At 45.5% G+C, this 7,485-nt stretch overlaps 1 pseudogene; it reads right to left on the bottom strand.

The window, feature by feature from the left end:
• Nucleotides 1-1,688: 1,688 nt before the first annotated feature.
• On the bottom strand, nt 1,689-1,806 carry LOC126213032 (5S ribosomal RNA; annotated as a pseudogene).
• Nucleotides 1,807-7,485: the final 5,679 nt, after the last annotated feature.

Below are 7,485 nucleotides of genomic sequence, written 5' to 3'. Positions count from 1 at the left end.
GCAATATGTGCAATACATGAAAATAAATCCAGCACGATGACCAGTTCCATTACAGTTCTTTCAACACATTCAGGAAATTCAAAACGAATGTCTGTGTTTCGTATCTTACACGTGATTTCAACACAGAGATCTACTGAACAGCATCACACCCTGCAAAGTGAAAGGCCACATCAATGATGGTGGCTATGGGTACTGGAATGTTCGTTTGAATAGCGCTGTCTTGTTACTACAATGAAGAAAATATTAATTCTCTCAGCATATTATAGGAAGTACGAGTGAAATGAAACAAGGCCGTTCTCATTACTTAGGAAATATTTGTCCTGCTATGTTAGTGTGTGACTGTACAAAGATCTTAGGCCATGGCAAGTTTCAACTTATCTGATCACGTCAGTAGTCCAATATCACTACTCCATCAAATTATATGTTCAAAAATTTCACTTCTACAAGGTGACATATCTTACAGCGATGTCTGCATACAACCGACTGGCGCATACACATCATTTCACTACACTGAGGGTCGCATATCCTCTGTTGGCAGTTCTACACCACCTATAAGCTTGCAAAACTAGCAGCGTGCTCTTTTAAAGTAATGGAAAATACCTTATCTGGCGTGCTTATCTGGGTAACTGAGATCTGGCAGCCATGGAGTAGGAAGTCCCCTTCCAATGCAACCTGTAGGCTATCCGCCTTTCAGCAGTTGCCTGGCATCAGTTAAGCGGTACAGTGCAATATCGTGTTGAAAACATTGAGTTGAAACCATGTCTTAAGCCGGTAACATAAACCAGTCACACAAGATGCTAGGACATGAGGTGAGGGTACTTGAGGTTTTGCATCTCCGCCCTTCCAACTGAAACATAATTGTTGCTAGAGACCAGAGATGTGGATGACGAATGGATTTTCACCACTGAAGACGTGGTAACAATTGGAAATTCCATCGGATAAGAAATAAGCTTAAGCTACGAATAGCAACAAACTGTAGAACGTTCAGCATTCGCTTATCACATCTGTGAAACGCTCTCTCCTATGTTATGACTATTCTAAACAAGCTGCCTTTCTTTCAACATTTTAGATGCCCTCTGTCGATCCTGTGTAATAAGTATCAATTACCACGCAGCAGTACTCCACAGCAACACTCTTGCATCTTCGAAGTATATTTCGGCTGATAATCTGCCGATTACCTTACCGTGACGCACGCGCGTTTATTCCACAGTATATTTACATCAAGTGAATTTAAATCAATCGTCGATTTACGTTGAAGAGAACTGTGCGGTTATCATTCAAAATATTGAAAGAGGAAATAGTTTTACTCCGGATGCTCGCCCGAAATATGTAGAATACCAATTTAAATTGTTCGTTATTGCAATCCCTGGGAATTTATTTAATACAAGAATATACAAAGAATAGTTAATACAATAACACACTGAAGAACGAAAAAGAAAATTGAGAATCTATTAATTAAGTTCAGTTGGGCGTTAGGGAAGGTAAAGCACTACGTCTTCAGGCCAAAAGTGGCCCATCGGGACCATCCGACCGCCGTGTCATCCTCAGATGAGGATGCGGTTAGGATGGGCGTGGGGTCAGCACACCGCTCTCTCGGTCGTTATGATGGTTTTCTGTAACCAGAGCCGATACTATTCGGTCGACTAGCTCCTCAATTGGCATCACGAGGCTGAGTGCACCGCGAAAAATGGCAACAGCGCATGGTGGCCCTGATGGTCACCCATCTTAGTGCCAGCCACGCCCGACAGCGCCTAACTTCGGTGATCTCACGGGAACTGGTGTATCCACTGCGGCAAGGCCGTTGCCAGGGAAGGTAAAGGCATCAGAGAAATAATCTGACGTTGCGATTGATAATGGAAGCATAAATTCGCGCCATATGACTGTGTCCAGGACTGTACGAGTGTAAAGTTACAGCGGAAAGTGGGCGTTCGGGAGCTTACGATATTACTGAGTAAGAACAGTAGGGTACTTTTTAGATATTGGCCGGTGTACAGGGTGATTCGGAAAGTCTACCACTAGGGGTTACAAAGTGTGGCACCAAGGAGTTCACCAACAGACTGAGGGGCATGTGGCCTGACAGAGAGATGGAGGAGGCACTTCTGAATGGGTCGAGGGCTGGCTGCTAAGAGAGACCGAGGTCTGTCCCAGCTCACGCTCGCCAGAGCACACTGCAGCCGCCACGTGACCGTTCACAGCCCTCTGATTGGTTACTTGTAGGTACTCAGCATTACTGACTGGAAGAACAGTGTGCACGCGAACAAGGCGTGGGTTGTCAGTGGCACCTGGTAGTATCCAGCACTGTACCAGTCCAAGCCTGATCGTGACTCTTAAATTAAATGCAGCTACTCACTACAGAGAACGAAAATTGAAAGGGTAAAAATTTTGTTTGAAAAATAAAGCTTCTCCCACTCAGTCTGTGGGCCCACCATACACAACTGTATATTACTCTTCATTTTATACAATCATGATTTTGGCTTTGTTATTTTTATCGTGTGAAAGCTGATTTCAAAATTAATAATGTGTACAGATCACACAGTGCAAGGCATAATGTGAACAAAAAGCCATTAAATATTTGAGAACATTACTTACATGTCACAAAAGTCTGACCTTCCTAAATGACGTGTCATCGTCGAAACAACATACATCTGGTCTTACACACTCGTCGTCGTATTAGATAGTATTTGAGCAAAAATCAAAGACATAGTATGGCTGACACTGAACAACGAATGAACATTAAAAACCTGCTTGGAGTATTTGCAGCCAGCATACTGCAGTGACCTGCTGTCATCATGTCCATGTATCAATTGATGTTAACTTTTTTCGAAACTATGGGAGGGGTCGTTAAAAATTGTTAGCAATATGTGAGCCATATGATCTTTGCTAATGTCATTGTTACTCTCATTATGCCTTGCACTGTATGATCTACAGGGCGTTTCACAATTCATGTTACAGATCTCTCAGGTGCAAGATGCAACGAAAACTAATACAGCTAACAGAATGTTTCACGATGCATGTTATACACTTCTAGAGGTTGTAGAGAGAACTTAGTAGATCAAGTTTTACATAGGAACCTGCGTCCACAAACAGTTCGTTCCAATGTAACAAGGAAAACAATAGCTCCTCAAAATTGTTGAGGCTTTCGTGGCCACTTGTTGACAAACTGCCTATTGGCTTCTGTCTCGGGTTCTTCGGCCGTCGTTCATCTAATGATTTTTCTGACGTTTCGCCAGCACGAGTGGCTGGCATTGTCAAAGCTTCACCGGCAATGGAGGGTGAAGCTTTGACAATGCCAGCCACTCGTGCTGGCGAAACGTCAGAAAAATCATTAGATGAACGACGGCCGAAGAACCCGAGACAGAAGCCAATAGGCAGTTTGTCAATAGCTCCTCAATCACGTGCTAGATGGTTCTTACGCAGTTTGCCTGTTGTGGTATGCTACCCACTTTCATCAGTGGTACGATGACGCTGTCACGTAATGTCTTCTGTTTCCATCTGTCATGTTTTCATGCTTCCTGGTTATACGTCACTTAACATTACGCTGACTAGTGCTGCAGAAACAGGGTGCCTGAGTTCACATTCGCAGAATACACAGGTATGTTGTTAAAAAAAAATGGTTCAAATAGCTCTAAGCACGATGGGACTTGACAGCTGAGGTCATCAGTCCCCTAGAACTTAGAACTACTTAAACCTAACTAACATAAGGACATCACACACATCCATGCCCGAGGCAGGATTCGAATCTGCGACCGTAGCAGCAGCGCGGTTCAAGACTGAAGATATGTTGTTAACTTACGGTGAAGTACAACGCCTCTAGCACGAGTACTTTCCAAATCGTGTGACTCCATCTCATCCCATATTTGTCAGAGTAGAACAACGGCTGCGGGAAAATTGGAAATTCACAAGCGATAGAGAAAACTGTGGTGCTTCAAGCAGGCGGCGCACTGTCGTATTCGAATAGGAAATACTTCATCAGCTTGACGAGTACTCGAGGCATTAAATGTGACTCGCATATGTCTCACTCGTCTGTCTGGCGTGAACGGCATCTCCACCCATATCACACTCAAGAACGTACGCGCCATGCTCCCAGCGGATTTTGTGCAACGTGTCTCTGAACTTTGTTTTTACACCGTTGTGTGGATTTTTCTCAGTTTCCAAGGCGAATTTTTTTCACTGACAAAGCGCATTTCAACAGGGAAGGTATTTTGAATGCTCGAAATATCCACGTTTGGGATCAAGAAAACCCCTAAGCCAAATGTACAAGAAAATTTCAGCACACATTTGTCACCAATGCAGTTGTTTTCGGTGGTCCCTTGATTGGGCCGTAATTCCTTTCTCCCGAACTAACGGGTGCTAAATACTTGATATTCCTAAACAAATCATGGTGGAGCTTTTGGAACACGTGCCGTTGGACGAAGGCACGAATTGTGGTTCCAGCATAATAGAGCGGCAGTATATTTTGATGTTCGCCCCCGAAACCACCTGAACGTAGCCTACGGGCACAGGTGGATCGGTCGAAGTGGACCACATGCTTGGCCACCAAGATCCCTAGATTTAACCCCTTTGGACTTTTTTTTTTTGTGGGATCACATGAAGAGTCTTGTTTATGAGAACCCTGTTCAGTCGGAGGAAGATCTGGTTGCACGGATCAAGGCTGCACTGATATGACTGACGATACACCACGCATGTTGGGCAGAGTTTATGCGAACGTACTGCGCAGATACACTGTGTGCACCGAACTTGGTGGTCATATCGAACAGCTGTTGTAATATCACAGTAAACAGGAGTGAAATCTGTACCTCTTGTTTTCCTTATAATGTGGAAACAAAGCGTTTCACGACAATCGTTCCTACGTTCAAATGATTCAAATGACTCTAAGCACTATGGGACTTAACATCTGAGGTCATCGGTCCTTTACACTTAGAACTACTTAAACCTAACTAACCTAAGGACATCACACACATCCACGCCAGAGACAGGATTCGAACCTGCGACCATAGCAGCTGCGCTGTTCTGGACTGAAGCGCCTAGAACCGCTCGGCCACCGAAGCCGGCCGTGCCTATGTAAAACTTGATCTAGTTAGTCCCCTCTACAACCTCTAGAAGTGTATAACATGAATCGTGAAACGCCCTTTGTAAGCTGTATTAATTCTCAATTCAACTTGCACCTTAGAATGTTTATACAGCAGAAATGATGATTGTGTGAAATAAATGAACAGTCATTTACAGTCATAGGGCAGACATTCCATAAAAAAAAGAGAAAAAAGGGTGGTAGGTTCTCCTACTTGTCTCTGTCCTGTACCAGATACCTTGTCGTCCACTCTCAGTGTATGCATTTACTTCCTTTCTCGGTGTGGCTCTTGTGCTCAGCATCTCCCTTAGGTGAAGCTGCAGTTCTGCCCGCTGGCCCTGGACCGCTGTGTCACCCTTTGCCAATGGCACCATTGGATGCGGTATAGAGGCGCATGTAGTCAACACACCGCTCTGCCGGTCATTGTCGGGTTCCTCGACCTTGGAACCGCTGCTGTCGGTCGAGTAGCTCCTCAGTTGGCCGCGTGAGGTTGAGTGCACCCTCTCACTAAACAAAAATACCTGGCACTTACAGGACGCGTGGCCGTCAGCTGCGCTGATCACTCAGCTATGAAATTGAAATTTGTGGTAAGGTCTTCGGTGACCAAATGCTGAGGTCGTCGGTCCCTAAGCTTACCGACTACTTAATCTAACTTAAACTAACTTACGCAGGGACAACACACACAGTCATGCCCGAGGGAGGCACTCAGCTAAAGCCGTCGGCACACGGACCGTGCTGTCGAACGTTAACGTTGAGCGTGCCAAGTTCAACGTGCTGCTGAACGCTCAGGAACGATGCGACTTGTGCATACGGTACGTGGGCCCCAACGTTGTATACGCGATCGCAACGCACTCCAGCGGCAGTTGAGGGACGTAAATCACACCGTTTACTCAAGGGGCGCGCGTAAAATTCCCTCGTTAGCTCTGTTAAAACGCACATTTCTTCCATCGTCCACGTAAAGGAAAGTACCATGTCCAATCAATAAGGACACAGGCTTATAAAAGTTCGATTACAAACAGTGCCGTAGAAATTTTGAATACGTCTCCGCATAAGATAAACATTATTTCGTCATTCCCACATTTTAGTAAAACCCTAAGGTCAGTCTTACTTGATCACTGTTCCTACCCAGTAGCAGAATCTTTGCAACATGTGAATTACGAAGCGTAAAAGGAGCAAAATATCTTTATACAAATAGCGGAAGCTGTCCTGTAGATTAAGCCAATCGGACAGTCACCCCTCAAAAAAAGGTGAACTTATATTTACATAACATCAAATATTATAGTATATACTTATATCAAACTAATAATAAAGTATCAGAACCTAATAAAAACGCGAATGTTAGGGAAAAAAAATTCGGAAGTGCTACGACGTGTACCACCGCCCCATCTAATGCTCATTAGTGGACAGAGACGCTACTCACTACGCTAAACCAACAATATCTTTACATAGAGTCATATCATCTTACCAATTGGTAAAAACGTTAATCGTATGTAATTATGTTACTAATTGAAATCTAATTATAACAAATTGTATCAAGTACAATGCGTTTTGGATGGATCTTCAGTGTGTTGCTGCCTTCAAATAGCCTACTCTCATAATACGCAAGTTACAATAATTCTTTGGCTTCGAATATGAGGTTTCTCATTAATTTATTGGATCGAATCACACAACTAACAACGGGTTTTCCAGTGATTCTCAATTTGCTGGTGCTCAGAAACGGCACATATACATATAGGCTTGAAATGAATGCCAATATGGCGCCTCACAACTCCGTACTGAAGGGAGACGGCTTACGTGTGACGTAGGTGGCGTTGTTCCATTTCATTGGTCAACGCTCAGACGCACGCTCAGAATATCTGACATGCTAGATATTGCTCTGCACGTTCGGAAAGACTCCCGAACGTGCTATTCCACGCTATGACGTCAGAAACTCGGCACGCTCAACGCTCAATGTTCGGATGCACGGTCCGTGTGCCGACGGCTTAAGGTGGCGGACAGTATCCCCCCTAAACTATATCTTCTCTCTCTGAACTGATGCTGTGAGAGCAGTTGTAGATATCGATCTCTTGACAGAGTTCCACTACTAGCGCGCCCACAGATTGTGCCGAACCACTCGTCTACGTGAAGACCGTGAACAGCAGCCGCCAGCAGGGCAGACGCGCCATCTCCCGGCGTCGCTGCGGGTCCCACTCCGCCCCCGTGGCTCGCAGGCGACGTCTACGTGCGCGTCGCCTCGGCGGCTGCCGCCCCCGGTGCTTTGTCGCGCTTTCCTTTTTAGGTAGGCTGCAGCGCGGCGCCCAGGTGGGAGTCGTCGTCGTCTGGAGCAGCGGCGGAAGGGCGAAGGGGTGCAGAGGGGAGGGGGGGGGAGGCGGCTGCGTTGCCACGCGGCGACCGGCGGCGCTCGCGTCAGTGCGAGC

The sequence above is a fragment of the Schistocerca nitens genome, chromosome 1, assembly GCF_023898315.1.
Source record: "Schistocerca nitens isolate TAMUIC-IGC-003100 chromosome 1, iqSchNite1.1, whole genome shotgun sequence".
In the NCBI taxonomy this organism is placed as follows: domain Eukaryota; kingdom Metazoa; phylum Arthropoda; class Insecta; order Orthoptera; family Acrididae; genus Schistocerca; species Schistocerca nitens.
Note: the sequence above shows the minus strand (reverse complement) of the source record. Positions and strands in the feature narration are given on the sequence as shown.